Source organism: Stomoxys calcitrans, chromosome 1 (genome assembly GCF_963082655.1).
Source record: "Stomoxys calcitrans chromosome 1, idStoCalc2.1, whole genome shotgun sequence".
Classification (NCBI taxonomy): Eukaryota; Metazoa; Arthropoda; class Insecta; order Diptera; family Muscidae; genus Stomoxys; species Stomoxys calcitrans.
In genome coordinates this window covers 4,699,188-4,720,956 of record NC_081552.1, presented here as the reverse complement: position 1 = coordinate 4,720,956, position 21,769 = coordinate 4,699,188, and the positions used below count along the sequence as shown (strand labels likewise).

Here is a 21,769-nt window from a genome sequence, read left to right as displayed (position 1 = left end):
CTACCACTTTATAACGTTACGCAGCATAAGATTTAACAATATAAACAACCAAATGGGACTGTCTGGCTGTCCGCATGTCAGTAGCCCCGCTGAAATGGTGGCTAGCCCAATAATACAGTCCAGCCATCCAGCCATCCATCCATCTGCCATGCCACTCCAGCACAACAACAAAACTCCGTTTTTTTTTTGTATTATTATGAATGTCTTCCACTTCCGCTCAGTCATAAGGCATACCGAGATTTAACGAGTTTTTGCTTACCCCCTATTATCATGATAAGGTACTTTTTGAATTGCCACAAAACAGCAACAACAGTAAAAAAAAACACACACACACAAAAATTGTTAAGATGTTATGACATTAAATAGTCATTAATTTGGGGCAATGTTGCTTGTTTCTTGTTGTTGTCGCTTCTATTGTTTCTTAAAAACAAAAACAAGTAAAAAGGCATTAAGTTTGACCGGGCCCACCAAACTGGGCATATATGAAACCCCCTTTTCGTCACAATCCGGTAAAAACTGGATAACTTATGCACCCAAATTCGACTCGGATATTGCGTGGGCTAATAAATACAAGTCACTGTTGAATTTTCTATTTCAAATTTCAACAAAATCGTATTACCCGATAAAGCTTTTATGAGTCTCAGGCCCTTTATCGGCAGATCGGTCTATATTGCAGCTATATCTAAATATAGTCCGATCTGAACCACATTTGGGTCCTATGTCGGGAGGCGTAAAACTACTCACTGTTTCAAATTTCAGCAAAATCGGTTAAAAATAAAGCATTTATGCACATTAGACCCTTTATCGGAAAATCGGTCTATATAGCAGCTATATCCAAATATGGTCCGATTTAATCCATATTTAGCTAGGATATTAGGAGGCTTAAGATAACCCGCTGTTTCAAATTTCAGCGGAATCAGGCAATAAATAAAGCTTTTATGGGTGTCAGATCCTTTATCGGCAGATCGGTATATATGGCAGCTATATATAAATATAGTCCTATATGGACCATATTTGAATCAGATGTCGGGAGGCCTAAAACTACTCACTGTTTCAAATTTCAGCGAAATCGGATCAAAAATAAAGCATTTATGGGCATTAGGCCCTTTATCGGAAAATCGGTCTATATGGCAGCTATACCTAAATATAGTCCGATTAAATCCATATTTAGGTCGGATATCAGAAGGCTTAAAAAAACCCTCTGTTTCAAATTTCAGCGAAATCGGGTAATAAATAAAGCTTTTATGGGCTTCAGATCCTTTATCGGCAGATCGGTATATATGGCAGCTATATATAAATTTAGTCCTATATGGACCATATTTGAGTCAGATGTCGGGAGGCCTAAAACTACTCACTGTTTCAAATTTCAGCGAAATCGGATGAAAAATAAAGCATTTATGGGCATTAGACCCTTTATCGGAAAATCGGTCTATATAGCAGCTATATCCAAATATGGTCCGATTTAATCCATATTCAGCTAGGATATTAGGAGGCTTAAGATAACCCTCTGTTTCAAATTTCAGCGACATCAGGCAATAAATAAAGCTTTTATGGGTTTCAGATCCTTTATCAGCAGATCGGTATATATGACAGCTATATATAAATATAGTCCTATATGGACCATATTTGGGTCAGATGTCGGGAGGCCTAAAACTACTCACTGTTTCAAATTTCAACAAAATCGGATGAAAAATAAATCTTTTTTGGGCTTTGGACCCTTTATCTGGAGAACGGTCTATATGGCAGCTATACCTAAATATAGTCCGATTAAATCCATATTTAGGTCGGATATCAGGAGGCTTAAGATAACCCTCGGTTTCAAATTTCAGCGACATCACGCAATAAATAAAGCTTTTATGGGCTTCAGATCCTTTATCGGCAGATCGGTATATATGACAGCTATACATAAATATAGTCCTATATGGACCATATTTGGGTCAGATGTCGGGAGGCCTAAAACTACTCACTGCTTCAAATTTCAGCGAAATCGGTTAAAAAATAAAGCATTTATGGGCATTAGAAGTTACAGGGCCACCCACGCTGTCCGCAGAATTTTAATTCATTATGACTATGGATTTTTGCAGCATTAGCAAAAATCCATGATCAACGAAATTGTCGCAAATGGATTTTGTATATACAAAATCCATTTACCCCAACCAGCCACAGAGAAACAGAGATCAATGCAAATATCATTTGACCACCCATAGCGAGCCATAATGAAAACATATACTATAAAGAATTCATCAGCTAATTGTAAACATTTATTTATTAAGCTAGCGTTAAGGAAAATTTGAAATAAAGATTCAGATAGACTTGAAACTTACACAAGAGAAGTTTGTATCTAAAACTGGCGCAGTCGGTAGGATCCTACAAGGTATCCACGACTCAACACCATCCAGGAAAAGGATGAAAACATAAATCCTCGAAAAGGATTTACTTTCGGAATCCAGGAAAAGGTTTTGTCCGGGCAACAGGAAAAACCATACGACGGATAAAGGAAGAAAAAGGATGAAAACATAAATCCTCGAAAAGGATTTACTTTCGGAATCCAGGAAAAGGTTTTGTCCGGGCAGCAGGAAAAACCATACGACGGATAAAGGAAGAAAGAGGGAGAAACATACCAGCTCTAATTTATGGTAACTAATAAGAAAATAATATTGAATATTAAGAAATTGTGAAAAAAAAAATTGTGAAAAATTTACGCTAAAAAAAAATTGTTTCTGATAACTCTAATTTATGGTAACTAATAAGAAAATAATAGTGAATATTAAGAAATTGTGAAAAAAAATTGTGAAAATTTTACGCTAAAAAAAAATTGTTTCTGATAAAAAAAAAATCAGCAAAGAAAAAAGTTTTAATTTAGACAAAAAAAATTTAAATAATAGTAAAATGGCACTTAACGCAGTCACGGTTGACCCTATAAAGTATTTATCAAAATTACCGGTTTATAACGGTAGTTTTAGCGAACTCTACACCTTTATTGACTTAGTTGACAGAATTACGCAAATTTTAGAAACCTATGATGACTTGTCGAAGGGAATATTTTTAGACATAATTAAGTCAAAACTAAGTGGACCGGCTAAGGACATTTCCGAAATAAACAATCACCTTACAAGATGGACAGAGCTAAAAGAAACCCTTATTAACAACTTTGGCGATAGATTAACAGATGAACAGTTATATGATAAATTAAGATCAGTTAAATTTAAAACTAATGCAAAGAATTTTTATGACGAGATAATAACTTATCTCAGAAGACTTAACATGAAAACTCGATCATTACATCAAAACGAAGCGGGCTACAATGCTCTCATTGCAGCTAATAAAAGGGTAGCATTGGACGTATTTAAAAACAAATTAATTGAACCAATGCGTTCCATTATAATTTGTAGAAATCCAAATAATATCGAGAATGCGATGAAAATACTTTACGATACGAATTATGCTTTCTATAATCCTAATCCAATTCCAAATAAAAACGAAACAAATTCTACTCATGACAATAGAAATAAAAGCGTGAATCAAAATACGAACTTTAATAAAAATCAAAACTATAAATATCAAAATCAAAGACACAGACAAAATCAACATCAGAATCAAAATTATACCAGATATCAGGATCAATATCAAAATTATATTCCGAGACAGAATGATAGCAATAATCGAAACAACCCGTTTCAAAATAACACCGTTAGCAGTGATTCAACTAATCAGCCAATAAATGATAGTGATAGACCAACACCAATGGATATTGGAAATTTTTGTCAGACAGCTCCAATGAACTCACCTACATAGTAATTAACAAGTGCAAATTTTTGATTGATACAGGAGCCACAAACTCCTTAGTGAATCCAAATGTTTTTCATCAAAGTAAAATAGTACAATTAAAAGGACCAAAGGAAATGTTAGCTTTAAAAAATTCACATATAGTTACACATAAAGCCGTGGTGAAGGCTTTCAGGGAATTTAATTTGCCAAATCAAATGTTTGAATTTTATGTTTACAATTTTAATAATAATTTTGAAGGATTAATAGGCAACGACATTTTATTGAAAAATAAAGCGATTATAAATTACGAAGGGATGTATTTACTTCTAAATGGTTCAAAACTGCCATTACTTTCTGAGAAAATAACGACGAAAGTAAAGATAACTATTCCACCGGGAGAGCAAGATTGTAAAATATGTCTTCCTTTAGAAAATGGAGACGTATTAATTAATAATATTATGCAGGGTAATGGAATAATTCTCAATGAAGGTCTTTATAAATGTGAAAATGGAGAAGTGTGTGTAAAGATTAATAATAAATCAAATAAACCTATTGTTTTAGATACAGGAGTGATTTTGACGTATGAAGAAATTTCGGAAATTCATAATATTAATGATATTAGTGGAAAAATCAATAGCGAAATTATAGATGTTGATTCAGTTCTAAAGAAAATTAGAACCGAACACCTTAATTCTAAGGAGAGATTAGAATTGGAGAAACTAATTAGGGATTTTAAGGTTTTACTTTCTGATAATGGAAAATTGACTTTTACCCACGAAATTAAGCATACTATAGATACCACTGATGAAATACCAATAAGAAGTAAAATTTATCGGTACCCTTATATATACAAAGATGAAATCCAAAAACAGATTTTGGAAATGTTAAGTAATGGAATTATTGCACCGAGCAGTAGTCCATACAACAGTCCTGTTTGGGTTGTACCAAAGAAATCAGATGCATCGGGCATGAAGAAATTTAGATTAGTCATTGACTATCGAAAATTAAATGATAAAACCATTGAGGATAATTATCCGATTCCAAATATAACAGATATATTAGACAAGTTAGGAAAATCGAATTATTTTTCTATTCTTGACCTCAAAAGCGGTTTTCACCAAATCGAAGTCCATGAAAAGGACAGACAAAAAACTGCATTTTCAGTAGATAACGGCCATTATGAATTTAATAGAATGCCATTCGGGTTGAAAAATGCACCGAGCACTTTTCAACGATTGGTAGATAATATTTTAAGGGAAAATGTTTCGAAAAGGGAGTGTATGGTTTATATGGATGATATTATTGTATTTTCCAATGGACTAGAAGAACATGTAAAAAATTTGAAATCAGTGCTTAACAAATTAAGAAATGCAAGGCTCAAAATTCAATTAGATAAATGTGAATTTTTCAGGAAAGAAGTCGAATTTTTGGGTCATACAGTAAATGAAGAAGGCGTGTCCCCGAACCAAGCTAAAATTGAAGTTATAAGAAAATTACAAATTCCTAGAACTGAAAAGGAAATAAAAAGATTCTTGGGAATGACGGGCTATTATAGAAGATTCATAAAAAATTATGCACACATTACTAAACCCATGACTAAATACTTGAAAAAGGACTCGATTTTAGATATAAAAGATATAAATTACATCGATGCATTTAACATTTTGAAGGAAAAGTTGGTTCATGCTCCAATATTAGTTTATCCCGACTTCAGTTTACCTTTTGAAATTACTACGGATGCGAGCAATGTTGCTATTGGAGGAGTTCTATCGCAGAACGATAAACCGATTGCATACGTATCTCGAACTTTGAATGAACACGAAATAAACTATTCCACCATTGAGAAAGAATGTCTTGGAATTGTATGGTGTTTAAAACAATTTAGGCCATATGTCTATGGCAGGAAAATTAAACTTTTTACTGACCACAAACCACTAATATGGTTAAATAACTTAAAAGAGCCAAATTCGAAATTAATGCGGTGGAGACTTCAAATAGGAGAGTATGATTATGAAATAAACTATAAAGAAGGACACCTAAATAAGGTGGCAGACTGTCTTAGTAGAATTGAAATTAATAATACCATATCATCAAATCAAAATTTTAACAATAATGAAAATCTAAATTCAATTAAGGAATTGCAAAAACCAATAAATATTTATGACAATCAAGTTATATTTCAAAAAATAATATCAGGCGCTGTATCAATTAGAAACTCAGTCATACATAACCACAAAAGAAAAGTAATAAAGGCAAAGGAATTTGACGATGATTTCCTGAAAACAATTATAGAAAATCATTTTGATCACGAAAAAACAAACGCACTATTTGTAGATGATGACATATTTAATAAATTAAAATCAATCTTATTTAAAGATTATAGTAATCTAAAAATTGTCAGATGTCTCAAGAAATTAATTGATATCCTCGACGAGGAGTATTTAGAAGAGATAATCTCTAATGAACATTTGAAAAATAACCATAGAGGATGCAATGAAAACTACAAAGAAATTAAAGATAAATATTATTACCCATATTTGTATAAGAAAGTATCGGAATTTATAAACAATTGTGAAGTTTGTATGCTGTCAAAATACGAAAGGAATCCAGATCTAGTTCCTTATAAAATATCTGAAACCCCTAGAAGACCACATGAAATTATCCATATGGATGTATTTTATTCCATAAATAAAAGTATATTTGTTACCATGATAGACAAATTTAGTAAAGTAGCACTTATAACTCGTGTTACCAATAGATCAGACCCCGAATTTAGGAAATGCATCTTAAGATATTTAAGCTCTTATGGAAATATTGAAAAAATTGTAACAGATAACGAACTCGGAATGAAATCACATGGAATGATGGAGTTCTTAAAAGAAAAGAATATTGAAATTAACTTTACATCAAGTTTAAATCATAATAGCAATAGCGATATTGAAAGGCTACATAATACTATCAATGAACATTTAAGAATTCTCAAGCAAAGCAAAATTGACATTTCTATAGAAGAACAGATGATTCAAATAAATGGTTTCTACAACCATACTATACATAGTACAACAAATATAAAACCAATTGATTTTATTCAAGGGAAGATTAATGAATCTCAATACCCGGATATATATGATAGGATGCTAAAGAAAAAGGAACAAGTAATTAATAAACTGAATGAATCAAGGATAGGAGAAAAAATTCTAGAAGACGGCATCAATTATATCAAAGAGACTAGAGGAGGCAAAAATTATCAGAAATTCAGGAAAATAGAAGGAAGGAAAATTGACGACTCTCATTTAAAAGACCAAAATTCAAAACAAATTTATTATAAAACACATGTTAAAAAGAAAAAGAAATTCCAAAACGCACAGAACGTAAGATTCCCAGTGCAACAAACCACTAGAAGGGGTAATGCTGTTAAACGAAATAATTAGTAGCAACAATACAGGAGCATAAAATCGAATTTTAAAGATTACTGCATTAATTTTATACATATATATATATATATATATCTAAATAACAAATAATTATTATAATTGTCTAAATTGGTCTTCCTTGATCTTATATTCTATTAGACCACAATGACAACTTTGTTGGTACTAATAATTTTGATATATGGAATTCATGCGGAGAATATCGAAATAATCGATTTGGACAACAACAATGGTTATTTACCAATCAAAGTGGATGAAGTGCGGCTTATTGAGTATAATATGAAAGTATTACACATAATTAATATAACAGAACTAGAAGTTGCTAGAAACCAAATAGAAGTTAATATTAAGATGTTAAATGAAACGCTACCAAGTGACACAAAAAATGACTATATACATAGGACGTTGCTTAGGAATTTTAGGGAACTGGATACAAAACTTAAAGCTTTAACACCAAAAATAAGAAATAAAAGAGGATTAATTGACTTATTAGGGAAAACATTAAAAGTTATTGCAGGAACCATGGACAGTGAGGATGAAAAAGCAATCTATAATGCATTACATAATTTAGATACAGAAAATACCGAACTTATTAATGAAAATAACAAACAAATTAAAATAAACAAGGAATTACAGGAACAGATAGAAATTCTAAACAAAAATATTTTGAATATTGAAAGATATATTTCCAGCCAAATAAAAAGTCTTGTATTAAATACTCAGATTAGGGAACATTATTACTATTTGAAAGTATGTTTTCAAATACACAATGACATTAATTCTTTACTTCATTTTATCGACACAATAGAGGACGTTATTTTGACCAGCCGATTAGGTATCCTCACAAGAAATATTTTGACAGACCAAGAAACAAAACTGATAGAATCTGACGAAGAATTTAAAAATATTGATTTAGTGTCATTACTATATAAGCATAATATTATTATATTTACTCTATTAATTCCTAAATACGGAAAAGAAAAATATGAAAAATATCGTCTTTTTGAAATTTTGGATGATAAAAATGAAACAATTAGTTTTAAGCACAAAGAAATATTGTTAAAAGACGGTATTGTTTACGAATTTAATGAGAAATCGGAAAAAGCAAGCAATCTTGTAAAATTAAATGATGAATGTATTATCGATATTTTTACAAAATCCATAATAAAAAATTGCATTAGAATTAAGAAAAAAGCAAAAGAAACAATAAAAATTATAACGCCAGGCTCTATTGTAATACAGAAATTTCATAAAACCAAAATGAAAACTACTTGTGGTCATAATATTTTTGTAGAAGGAACAAAATGGATTAAATACAAAAATTGTACTTTATACCTTAAAAATCAATCTTTTACAAATGTCGAAAACACTATTAAACACCATTATTTAAACCCTGAGTTTATTAAAGCTATACCATTTACAAATACAACCAAAGAAGAACTTACTATGGAAATATTGGACACAAAAAATGTCCAAAATAGAAACAAAATTGAAAAACATCAAAAAGTGTCAAATTACCATTATACATGTCTGTATTTGTTAATATCAATTATAATTATACTTATTTCATATCAAAGTGTAAAAAGATTTAAGTTAAATCTATCATCGACTCCGAGGACGGAGCCCGAAACAAGCGTTGGGGGAGTTACAGGGCCACCCACGCTGTCCGCAGAATTTTAATTCATTATGACTATGGATTTTTGCAGCATTAGCAAAAATCCATGATCAACGAAATTGTCGCAAATGGATTTTGTATATACAAAATCCATTTACCCCAACCAGCCACAGAGAAACAGAGATCAATGCAAATATCATTTGACCACCCATAGCGAGCCATAATGAAAACATATACTATAAAGAATTCATCAGCTAATTGTAAACATTTATTTATTAAGCTAGCGTTAAGGAAAATTTGAAATAAAGATTCAGATAGACTTGAAACTTACACAAGAGAAGTTTGTATCTAAAACTATTAGACCCTATATCGGAAAATCGGTCTATATAGCAGCTATATCCAAATATGATCCGATTTGGCCCGTTCCAGAACTTTACCAGCGTGCATCAAAAAGACGAATCTGTGCCAAATTTCAGCTCAATATCTCAATTTTTGAAGGCTTTAGAGTGATAACAACAGATGGACGGACAGACAGACGGACAGACACACGGACATCTTTAAATCGTTTTAGAATTTAACGACGATCCAAAATATATATACTTTGTAGGATCGGAAATTGATATTTCGATGTGTCGCAAAAGGGTTGACTAAATGAATATACCCCCTATCCTATGGTGGTGGGTATAAAACAAAAAACTATCAGCTTAAAACATAATAATGAGTGTTTCATTCTACCATTGCGAGGACCTATCCGAGTAAATCCCATGTTATACACTTTGATTAATATTCACCTTATTTGGGAATTTTTGCAGTTGTACGAAATTTTTCAAACCTTCGACTATCGATACCATTGTGGATATGGATGGTAACTAGTATACCGTGCAGTATAATAACAAACTTCCAAAGCGGAAAAAGAAGATTTGCAAGATTTTGTTACATTTGTTCCACTAGCCGAACTTGGAATAGCGTTCCAAGCGCCTCGATCTTCTGCGCTCATTTAATAATCTCTGACACCAAGTTTCGAGGTTTCTCCCACCTCTTGATCTTTCCATCGTCCCGGCTTGCGTGTACCACAGTGTTTGCCTTCGAAAGACTTCTCTGTTGGAGCTTCTTCATACATTCTGAAACATAACCTAGCCAACGTAGCTGTATGCTATCGTTGTCATACAGCACATACAGCTCATGTTTCATACGACCCCTATGACCCATCTTTCTCTCAAACACTCCAAGCACTGCCTTGTCTGCGTTCACAAGTACACATGCCTCAGAACCATATAACAACACGGGTAGTCTCAGTGTCTTGTGTCCTTGTTTCCAAACTGCTTACGTAATCCAAAGTAGCATCTGATTGCCAGTATTATTATTCGCTTTATTGCCATTCGTTTCGGTTACGGCGGTGCCGAGTTAGATAACGTTTCTGACTATCTCAAAGTTGTGGTTCCCAACTTTCTGCATTTTCTTTATCTGATCAGTTGTACAAGGCGTTTTGGGCTTATATCCATTTCGGCTTATCTCCATTTACTGCCAGACCCATTGTCACCGACTCTCTTTCGATTCTTTCAAAGGTTACATTTACTACTTCCGGTGACCGACCTATGACGTCGATGTCGTCGGCATAGGCGAGTTGCATGTGTTCTCTTGTGATTAGTGTGCCATATCTATTCACATCTGCATCACGTATAGTTTTATCCAGCAGCATAGTAAGGAGAGCACGCCATAGGCTGTCTCCTTCTTTCCTATTCTTACTGAGGAACGCGTGTCAGCAAGTGTCATCCTGCAGAGTCTTACTAATTTTGCAGGGATACCAAATTCAGACATAGCTTGAAATGCCTTTAAACGTATCGGCTTTGTAGTTCACAAAGAGATGGTAGGTGATGATTTGTCTTCCTCGAATATTTTCCAGGATTTGGGGCTGTGTGAATATCTGGTCTATGGTGGATTTCCAAGCCGTATTGATAGGTCCCAATTATCTCATTGGCTTTAGATTTTAATCTTTCACACAATACGCTCGAGAGTATCTTGAATGCGGTGGGAGAGACTTATTCCTCTGTAGTTGGCACATTCCGTCTTGTCTCCTTTCTTGTGTACGGGACTTGGTATGCTGAGGTTCCAATAAACCGGGAATGCGTTCTTCTAGCCAGATTGCGCAGACAAACTGATGCATACGCTTTATGAGCGTGTCGCATCCGGTCTTAAATAGTTTGGCAGGTAAGCCGTCGGCTCCTGCTGCCTTGTTGTTCTTCAGTCGGGTCAATGCTACTTGGACCTCGTTCTGACTAGGAGGTAAACATGCTATACCATCATCAGCGATAGGTTCTGCGGTATCCTTTCGCCGCCATCGTCGGACACCACTTTCCGTATCCTCAGCATACTATCTGTATCAGTCATCAGATTCCCTTCTTTGTCTCTGCAGGAGGATGTGACTGTACCGAAGCCATCGGTTTGATTCTTTGGTAGAATTACCGAACTTCATTCTGACTCCTGTACATCTCAATCCGCTCACACTCACGTCTTTCCATTCCTTTTGTCCCTATGCCTCTGCTTCATCTTGCGCGTTGCTACTGATTGCAGGGGTGCTCTGTATGCTGCATTCTTGGCTGTCGTAGCATCTAGACACTCTTTGTCGTACCTTGGATCTCTTGGATCCCGATATAGTTATATAGCGATCAACCGATTTGACATTCTGATCCTCTCTAGGACGCAATTTTTAACCGATTTGCCTGAACTTTTGCACAATGACTTCTGTTACATCTTTCATTATACATCATGTTAACTGCCGATGTTCACTACATGACTATTTTGGAAAACACTACACTCACATTACGCTTGCTCTCTAATTTTTTGGTGTGCATTTCACTAAGAAACACTTCTTCTTTCCTGTAAAAAAAAGTAAAAGTGGTTTGTAGCCGACATCGTCACACAAAATCAAAATTAAACTGACTAAACACCTCTTGTGCTGTCCATCCATGATATGTAAATACCCAGTGAACCAAACGTTCAGAATTCGGTCAGAGGTCTGTACAAAAGTGGGAAAATTTTCCCGAATTCGGACCCCAAGTCTGTCCGAATTCTTTAACGAAAAATATATGGAGTGGTTGACATGACTTCGGAACGAAGTGTTGCAGGGAAATCTGATGATTCTGACAGAATTCTAAACCAAAATTCGAGTTGTCGTTAGGACTTCTGACCGAATTCTGATGTTGAGTCTTAATGAATACGGACGTGTTTTCCGACTCGTCGTATCAATTTCTGACCGAATTCCGGAATAAAAACTTGCACAATTCGAATTTACTTTCCGACATGCCTTATCGAATCCTAACCAATTATGAAAGACTTCTTAAAGTATCCAAATGTGTTTTTCGGTGGTTCAAATTGCAAATTTGCTATTGAACATTCCATTAAGAATTTCCTTGTTTTAGCCGAGTCCGAACAGAAGAAGTTTTTACATGGCATAGTTCCTCACAAATGTCACCAGCATGGAATAACCACGATTGAACATTTTTCTGATGTTCTCGCCAGGATCCGAAACATCCGAAGCATGCTCGTCTATGACGCTGAGTGCCTGTCAGCGTCATAGGCGAGCATACTAACCTCTGTGGTAACATCCAAGGGCTCACAAACAAAAATATGCAAATATGCAACAAGAGAGCACAACACACAAAAACATTCGCAACCTAGTTCAGACGTCGTTCAGAATTCCTTCCGAACTGTCGGTTTGGCCCAAAAAAGCAAGCACAAAAAAATGTTTAGATAAAGCTCCCACATAAACCGACCCTAGAAGGCGCAATGCTAATCCGATTTGTGTTTAATTTTGCACGACGTTCTTCCGTTCTGAGACCCATAATATATACCAACTACGGTCCAAATCTTGTATACTTTTCGAGCCTCTAAAGCACCCAGCTCTTATAAACTCCAACATCTGTACTACATATGGCCCAAATCGGTCCAGAACCTGATATAGCTCCCACATAAACCAATTTCGATTTGACGATTTGACACCTTGAGCATGTACAGGAAGTAATTCTTATCGAAATATAAACAAATTTGGGGATTTCTTTTATCGTTTGTTTCTCTTTCGAGATGAGCTCAATGAGCGGAGATTGTTTTGCATTGATCGGAGATTGTTTTGCACCAACTACTATGGGACGCGTTTCGTCATTTGTTTAGAATGACCCATCGGAGATGTTAGGTGTGAAAGCTTCAAGTGCCGTATATTGGTATGTTGTACTTATATCGTATTCATTGTGAAAACGCCTCTATGATACAAATATCACATTACTCACGCTCCACAACCCTGCCTTCTAGCAGTTCCTTTCCCAGTGCATATGTTTTATGTAATGGCTAGGGAGCGGATATATATGCACTTTTTGTTTATGTTGGCCGATGTTGACCAAAATTTGTATTTAGGCATAATTTGGAGTGAGAAAACGAATTTTGAGATATGCATTATGCAAAAAAAAGTGTAAAATGTATGAGCAAAAATAGATACGATTAGTTGACGGTTAGACTTTTAAGTACTTTTCTAGATATGAATATCGTCTTTTAACTCATGTTCCTCTATTTGCATCCTGAAAACCTATAACATCAACACTTGTAACGATCTCGCGATTAAAGCTAGCTCCCATATGGACCGTTCTCCGGACTGAAGTTTTTTCACCCATAAATGTTGTATTTATTCCGATTTTGCTAAAATGTAATGCTGTGTGTTAGGCATCCCCATGCATCCTTCCGAATATGGTGCAGGTCTATGTTAGGATATTACTGCTAAATATTTCGATATTCCGATGGAAGGTATTGAAGCCATATAAGGGTCATAGATTTATTATTATTATTATTTTTGTGAAGAAGATAATATTTTCAATCACGATTGGATGTTTCAGATTTAATTAGATACAATTTAATTAAATCAATTAATTTTTAATTAAAAACTAAAATTTTATGCGATTGTAATTGAAAATTTATCCAGATTTAATTAAAAACTTAATTGAATCAATTATATGAAAGAGTACTGTGAAACTTATGAAATATTGAAAAAGAAACATTGTAAAATCTGCCAAATTTTAAGAAACACGAAATATTTGCAAACTGTGTTTCTGTCAGACGACAAAAAGCATTGCACAAAATTAATGTTTTTTCCGTCATTTTGAGAAAAAAAATTCAATAGCATCTGTAGTCAAATTTCTACATTTGTCGGAACATATTTATTTTATTTGTCGATGAGGAGAGGTGCACATCAAATGAAATAAGTACCTTGAACTTGTTACAAAATTCACCTTTTGTGGGCTCAAGAACCTAAAACGGGGGAACGGCCTATAATATAGCAGCTTTATCCAAACATGGTCTGATATGGATTATAGCTTCTATGAATATCGGAGGGACTAAATCGACTCAGTGTTCCAAATTCCAAACATTGTCTGATATGGACTATAGCTTCTATGAATATCGGAGGGACTAAATCGACTCAGTGTTCACAAAATTTCACAAAAATCGAGTATGTTAGGTTGAAAAGAGTGTGCGGATAGTAATCGGCCAGTAATCGGTTTGTTGCGCGCTCTAAAAACTAAAAAAGTAACCTCGAAAAAGAACATTTAAAGTTAGCAAGTGCATGCTGCTTACAAAATTCTTAATTGTTTTCCATACCACTCCCCTAAGTTGGTTCATGTCTGGTATTATGTCCCCACTTAAGTACCGGTATCGTTTAGCAGCGAAAACCGGGCAATGACATCATTTTCCCCACAAAAAATCGAGTAATAAATGGGCTTTTGGTGGGCCAAAAACCTTAAATCGGGAGGTCCATATAGCAGCCATAGCCAAAGACGATCCGATCTGGACAAATTTCGGCAGGGATTGCAAGAGATCTAATACAGCTCAATGTTTTAAATGGCAGATTTTTTGTCTACACCATTACACTACTCCCATGGCACACACATGATTCTGTGCGCCATTTGGAAATTGTATTGATGGCTTCGAACGGTAGACAACGGCAAAGACTCTCGCTGTTGCTGCGTGTGCCCAGTTTCGAATCCGGGTCGGGCTCTGCCGAATTTTCATTTTCAAGTTTTTTTTTATAAGGAATTTGCGCTTCTTTAATTTCGGCCTATAAAAAGAAACCGGGTAACGTACTTGCCAAACGCGATTCATCTTGCAGGGCATAAAAGATGTGGCCCAGCCAAACTCAACACGCTTTTACTTTTTTCTTTAATTTTTTGAGTTTTCAATAACCCTTTCCCCAAAAAACACTTATATTTTTTTGTTTATGGATTCGAAATATTTAAAATTATTTATTTTTTATGCTTTTGCATATAAATTTTCTCAACAAAATGTATAACAAAATATTTCATCTCGCAGTCGGTAGGATTCGAACCTACGCTCCCAGAGGGAATCTGATTTCTAGTCAGACGCCTTAACCGCTCGGCCACGACTGCCGTTGCGATAGTTATCCGTTAGTTTTACCGTGCTGCATACAGATTTTGACAAGAAAATCGCACATCACATTCCACCATACTCCCCTGCACAGCACAACCAACAACCCATCCGAACTTTGCTGTGAGATTGTTGACATAATACCCTCAAGACTTATCACTCGTATCTGTGTGACAAAGCGTATTTCAACGGATTTTCAAATTTGTCAAAATAAAAGATTGCGATTAAAAAAAGAGGTCCATTAAAAGTTTATTAGAAAATACCCCCCCAAGAGCTATAGATTTCATTCATTCACACATTGTATGTTTGTGGTGTTTATTTAGTTTAATTTTTCACCCATCTTCCCCCTGCCCATATAATGTTTTTGTTGTGGTTCACGCACATGGTGAACAAAAAGAAGCGCCGGGCCCGCTTTTGGCATCAACACCACATCAAATATGCTTTTTGGCACAAGGCGAACATTATGTGCGAGTTTGTGTGAAAACAAATGCACAACAAATATAAAAAAAAGCGAAAACAATTTCAACATTAAAAATAATCAAATTTTTTAAATTCTTTAGGGGGGCAAAAACAATGTTAAAGGTAACATTTTATAATCTAAACTTGGAGTATGTACAATTAGAAGGGTCAAGACGTGTGTGTTTTACACATGCTCTACCAAATCTTCAGTGAAAACGAGGACAAAAATACACTGAATTGTGCCAGCGAGCATACACAAGAAAGCAGCAGCATTAACAATTTCGAATAATTCCATGTGCATGCTATTGTGAACAATCGCCGAGTGCTACGACAAATTATTTGCCCATGGATGGTGGTTTGTGTGGTGTCATATGGCGAGTAGATTTTTTTAAACAATTTCGCTTAAAAGCACACCCCACCGAAAGATATTGTGGTATGTGTCGCAAATCACAGTACATCAGAATGCACTCTCTCTCTCTCTCTCTCTCTCTCTCTCTCTCTATGTTTACGACTCTTCGTAAAATTTGAAGTCATTAACATGCCATGGAAAAAAAAAAACCAACCCTACTCTCAAATCTGCTACAGACTTTCAATAAATTATATATACATGTAAAGGGGTAAAGGTGGAGGACACCTTAGCGCAGAGGTTAGCCTGTCTGCCTATGACTGGGTTCGAATCCTGGCGAGAACATCAGAAAAAAATTTTTTTCAGCGGTGGTTTTCCCCCTTCTAATGTTGCCAACATTTGTGAGTTACTGTGCCATGTAAAACTGCCCTCCTAAGAGGTGTCGCACTGCGGCACGCCCTTCGGACGCGGTTATAACAAGGAGGCCCATTATCATTGTGCTTAAACTTGAATCGGACTGCATTCATTGATTTGTAAGAAGTTTGCCCCTGTTCCTTAGTGGAATGTTCATGGGAAAATTTTGCAATTTTACATGTAAAGGGTATAGGGGTATGTAAAGAGCATAAAGTTCGGCCAGACCGAATGAATGATTTGAATGATTTCTTTTTATAGAAAGCCTTGGGGAACCCCGTTACGTACGAACAAGGGGTTAGATAATAAATTCCCTGTGCATACTGACTGTCGTCTATCGCTCAGATACGACATAATCAGACTCGTTGCCGTTGATGTAAAGTTAAAAAAATTCCGTAGTTTCATGCACAAATTCAGGTGATCAACCGTGTCGAAAGCTTTGGAGTGATCCAAAAGAACCAGAAAGCCAATTTTGATCTCATCAATGTCATTTCTGATCGATTCAGTCACTTCAACCAATGCAGTAATGCAACTATGATCAGAACGGAAGCCGGACTGTCATTCTGACAACAGGTCTCTCTTGGTGAAGATATACCGACATCTGTCCATGAAGAATTTTCTCCAAAACCTTAGAGAGATAGCATAAAATTGATATCGGCCGATAATCAACGTTGGATTTGGGAATGGGAATAATCTTTGCATGCTTCCACGTAATAGTATACACACTGGAGCTCAAAATTGAATTAAACAGGTACGTAAAGTACGGTAGGAGATATGGAAGTAACATTCGTAAAAATCTCGGATCAACTCCGTCCAAGCCAATTGCATTTGACTTAAGACGGACAAAACTCTCATAAACTTCCTCATGGCTAACACATCTAAACTCAAAAGGAAGGACGGGCATCAAAAACGAAAGCCGACCCATCATCATCACTGTAAAATTGCGTGTCCGTTTGTATATCGGGTATGCTTACGAAGGTCCTGTTGAGTTCATCTAGATCTTCATGGTATCGAGTGTTTGACTTTACCCACTCCGATGTCGTGCATCACCTTCCACTTACTCTTCGAGCCCACTGCGCAATCATATCTTGAAGAATAATAATACATTAAGAAAACTGTTTACTTTCCTCCTGGCTTCACGGAATTCTTTTTTCAGCTCTGAAGACTTGAAACGCTCCCATTTACTGTAAGCCTAGTCCCTATCCCCGATAAGCGCCTTGATTCTTGTGTTGAACCATGACTTTATTTTGGCCGAAGCCCTTTTAATCCGTATTGAAACTGTTGCATCATAGAGACGTAAAATGTTATCCGACAGGAAAGCCGTCTGCTGATCGACAGTTAAAAGTGTAAAAATATCATCCCAGTTCACCTGGTAGACCATACCAACTAAATGTTCATAATTCAAATTACCGTAGTCATGATAAGATATGTCCTCCTCTTCCTCCCGCAAATCAAAATCGTAGGCGAGATAAATCAGATCATGCTCAGAGAAACAGGGAACAGAAATCTGATCATACAATGATATCTTCAAAGAATTATTGACAAAGAACCAATCTAAGAGTGTATTGACGGTTGAAGTGAAATGTATGGGTTTTGTATTATTGGTGACGAATAGGCCAAGTGTCAAAGTAGCATCAGTCAGAGTTGAATCTATATGTATGTTTGAGTATAAGCCCCCAGTGATTATAGCATCAGTATAACCCAGTGTTACGGACTCCAGTACAACCTGAAGCCCATGTATGTCAATCGTATTATTCGGACGGTAGATACAACCAACTAAAACATTTTCACGATTTGAAGATAGTTCAACAAACACCTATTCTATCTGGTCTCCGAATTCAGACTTTAAACGAATTCTAGCTTTCAAGTTTCTTCAGACATAAATGGCAACACCACCTCCGCATCTTCCCCTGTCAGATCTGAACACAGTACGAGACTGTCAGCTATGGAAGGAATAAGCCATGTTTCTGAGAGGCATATAATATCAATGCCTGGTCCTTCAAAAATATATCTAAATTCATCAATCTTCCTTACCAGACTTTGAGAATTTATGTGGCATATCTTTAAACCATTTCTTTGCCTAGCCAAAATTCGAACCAAGTTTTTTGTTCCGTCCTTGGAATTTGTATTAAAACATTACCTATTTGCATCATTTATCAATTTTAAACATTTAAGAAATATGGCATCAGCAGCGCAATTACGTATAGAATTTCCTTTATGGATGGCAAGATTGAATTTAAAACGGCTATAAGTGTTTAAAAAAGCATTAAAGTGATACACAGTAAAAATCTTATCAAAAATATGATTAAAAATCCTATTATATGGTAGAAGAATATACATAAACATGCTATAAAGTTAGGATTGTAAATCCATGCCAGCTTCGTCTCGCCGGCTCCTATATTCATCAAGGATTTTGAGATGAAAAACGCATATTGGATCATCGCAATCGAGGCCTTTGATATATACAAGGCCACGAAAAGTATTAGCTGCCTTTAAAAAACCTTTACTTTTTAATTAAATTGCATCTTGCAAAAGTTGGTAGTTTGTGTTTGATATGTTCTCATTCATATATGGTTGCCCAAAAAGTAATTGCGGATTTTTTAAAAGAAAGTAAATGCATTTTTAATAAAACTTGAACTTTAATCAAATATACTTTTTTTACACTTTTTTTCTAAAGCAAGCTAAAAGTAACAGCTGATAACTGACAGAAGAAAGAATGCAATTACAGAGTCACAAGCTGTGAAAAAATTTGTCAACGCCGACTATGGCACCCACTGTTCCAAATTCCTGCGTCTTTTATGGTTATGAATATTTCGATGCATTGCAAACAGCATGACAATGGTAGATGTGTTTGCTTTTGACAATGCTACCCAACAAACGATAATTGAATAGTTTGCAGCTAAGTTACTCTGTGACAGCTACTAGTGGACGGCTTGGTATGGCCACAAACCATTCATACTTTGAGTTTGATTTTTTCTTTTTCATTTTTTTTTTTTTTGTTTTCATCGTCTATGGAGAGAATATTTTAGAGGTCGTGCGGATTTATTGAATTACATTCTTGCCAATTGTAAGTGGGCACAGACAACGAAACAGGCAGGCAGCCGCCAGTCTTAGTGAAATATGTGCAACTATTTGCGATGCCTCAAAGCGCCAAGAATTGAGTGATTGAGCAACAATATCGTCACATTGCAATGCTTTTGAGCAATTCGTTGTGAGCAAAGACAATTTTTTTTTGTTTTATTATTTTAAGCGAAATATGCATGTTTTCTTTGATAGTGTTTATGTGCTTTTTCTTTCGTTTCAATGTTGGGGGTTTTTTTCCGCAGCTGATGATGGTTGCAGTTTTACTTAATTGTCACGCTATTTTCACTTAAACCAAACATTAAAAAGAAAGGAAGTTACACCTTGATATAGCGCTGTGGAAAAGAGCGGCATTCAGATGGTTTAGCCAGCCAAGGCATGTATTAAGACTAAAATTGCTATGAAGAAATGTCCAATTTTGTAGAGACGGAAGGACATTCACCTTTGAATGGCTTGATGCTTAAGTATAACCCCATTTCAAATCCAATCCAAACAATGGAATAGAAGTATAAACCCTTGGATACAGATTGCTGCACTAACTATTCCACAGCCCTGTAAAATCTGCTTTGTAAGTTTATATTCGAAATGTTAATCCTGGCCCCTTTAAGGCTGGCAATCAGTTTATTAAACTGACATATCGCAGTTTTATGGCTTTTTGTCATTTCCTAAACGGTGCTCGCCCATATTTCCTTTTGCCTTTGCGAGTAGTATTGGGTTGCCCAAAAAGTAATTGCGGATTTTTTAAAAGAAAGTCAATGCATTTTTAATAAAACTTAGAATGAACTTTAATCAAATATACCTTTTTTACACTTTTTTTCTAAAGCAAGCTAAAATTAACAGCTGATAACTGACAGAAGAAAGAATGCAATTACAGAGTCACAAGCTGTGAAAAAATTTGTCAACGCCGACGGTATGAAAAATCCGCAATATTTTAGTTTTGCATTCGAACACACAAGTAGTGAGCGTTACAAAAATATGCAATACATTACAATGGAATGGCATGGCATGCGTTGGCGGAAGTTTGTTGCATTTCTTTCTTTTTTTCTTCTTACATTTAAAGTGAAAGAGCCCACTTTAGTGAGCACTGAAAAAACACAACAACACACAATGTCGGTGAAAAAAAGCAATGAAATGAAATAACCAAATTATTCACATTCCACAAATGGCGACGATGATCATGATAATGATGATGATGACGATAATGATGATGGGGCGATGCCAGTTTAGTCTCATTTGGCATTTTGTATTCACTTAAGCGAAACGCCATGACCTGCCATGGCATGGCATGGAAGCTCACCATACAAAGCCGATTTGGCAAAATCAAAGTAGGAGCTTGGAATGTCATGTGGCAAAACGGCTGATATAAATTTGCCAGTGTTACAGAAGTAAAACAACAACAACAAAAACAACAAAACGAAATGAAACGAAATGCTTGAAACGATTTAGGCGAATGGAATGTAAATGAATCATAAATTAACCATGCCACAAAGAGGTAGTGCCACCACCAAGGAATTTGTTTCGATGTTTTTTTTAACATCGATATTGTTTAAGAATCATATGGTATGAGTAACATAGAACACTAAGGGGCAAATGTGTGTGGCATTGCGGCTTGCGATTAAAAAGTGAAAAATACAAATTTGAAAAAAGAGTAGAAATCATTGATTTTGGTCGAAATGATAATTTCTTAAATGAGAAATGGCAGTAGTCGGTGGCGTATGAAAATTTTCATATTCCCAACATATATGTTAATCATACGCTCATAAATATGCTGAACCCATCTCGCTTTGCTGAAAATACTCTCCTCCATAGAATGCAGATATACTAAAATCTATTAAAATGCGATCTAGCCATTATTTCCATCCCTCCATCTGTTGAAATTGCGATAGCAGTTGAACGAGTAAAGGTCATTGGAGATAGCGAATTGTGATGATTAAGTGATGCATCAATGTGGCAGTTTGAGCCCCTGCAGTGGATAATTAGCCCATTAACACCTGACCTCGATACCCTTGTCCGATTTTAATGAAATTCCATACATTCATTATTTAGAGTATTTTTAATGGCGTAGTAAGTTTTCTAAAATTTTTTTTAAATCTCTTTAATCTTTTGAAAAAAAAAATAAAAATTTCCTATGTTTTTACAACAACAAAAATCCTTTTCTTCATATATCATGACCATTTAGCGAGAAAATTCATTTTTGACATTAAACCGCACCTGCTGTCAAGAATATTAAGTTCA

At 35.2% G+C, this 21,769-nt stretch overlaps 1 protein-coding gene and 1 non-coding gene across 3 annotated transcripts in view; both read right to left on the bottom strand.

The window, feature by feature from the left end:
• LOC106089614 (proline-rich protein 36) overlaps positions 1-21,769 on the bottom strand; it is a 106,382-nt gene that overhangs the window by 66,654 nt on the left and 17,959 nt on the right. The gene's annotated exons all lie outside the window — the stretch shown is intronic.
• Positions 15,158-15,239, bottom strand: Trnas-aga (transfer RNA serine (anticodon AGA)). Its single transcript has one exon. It is a non-coding gene; the product is annotated as a tRNA-Ser (tRNA).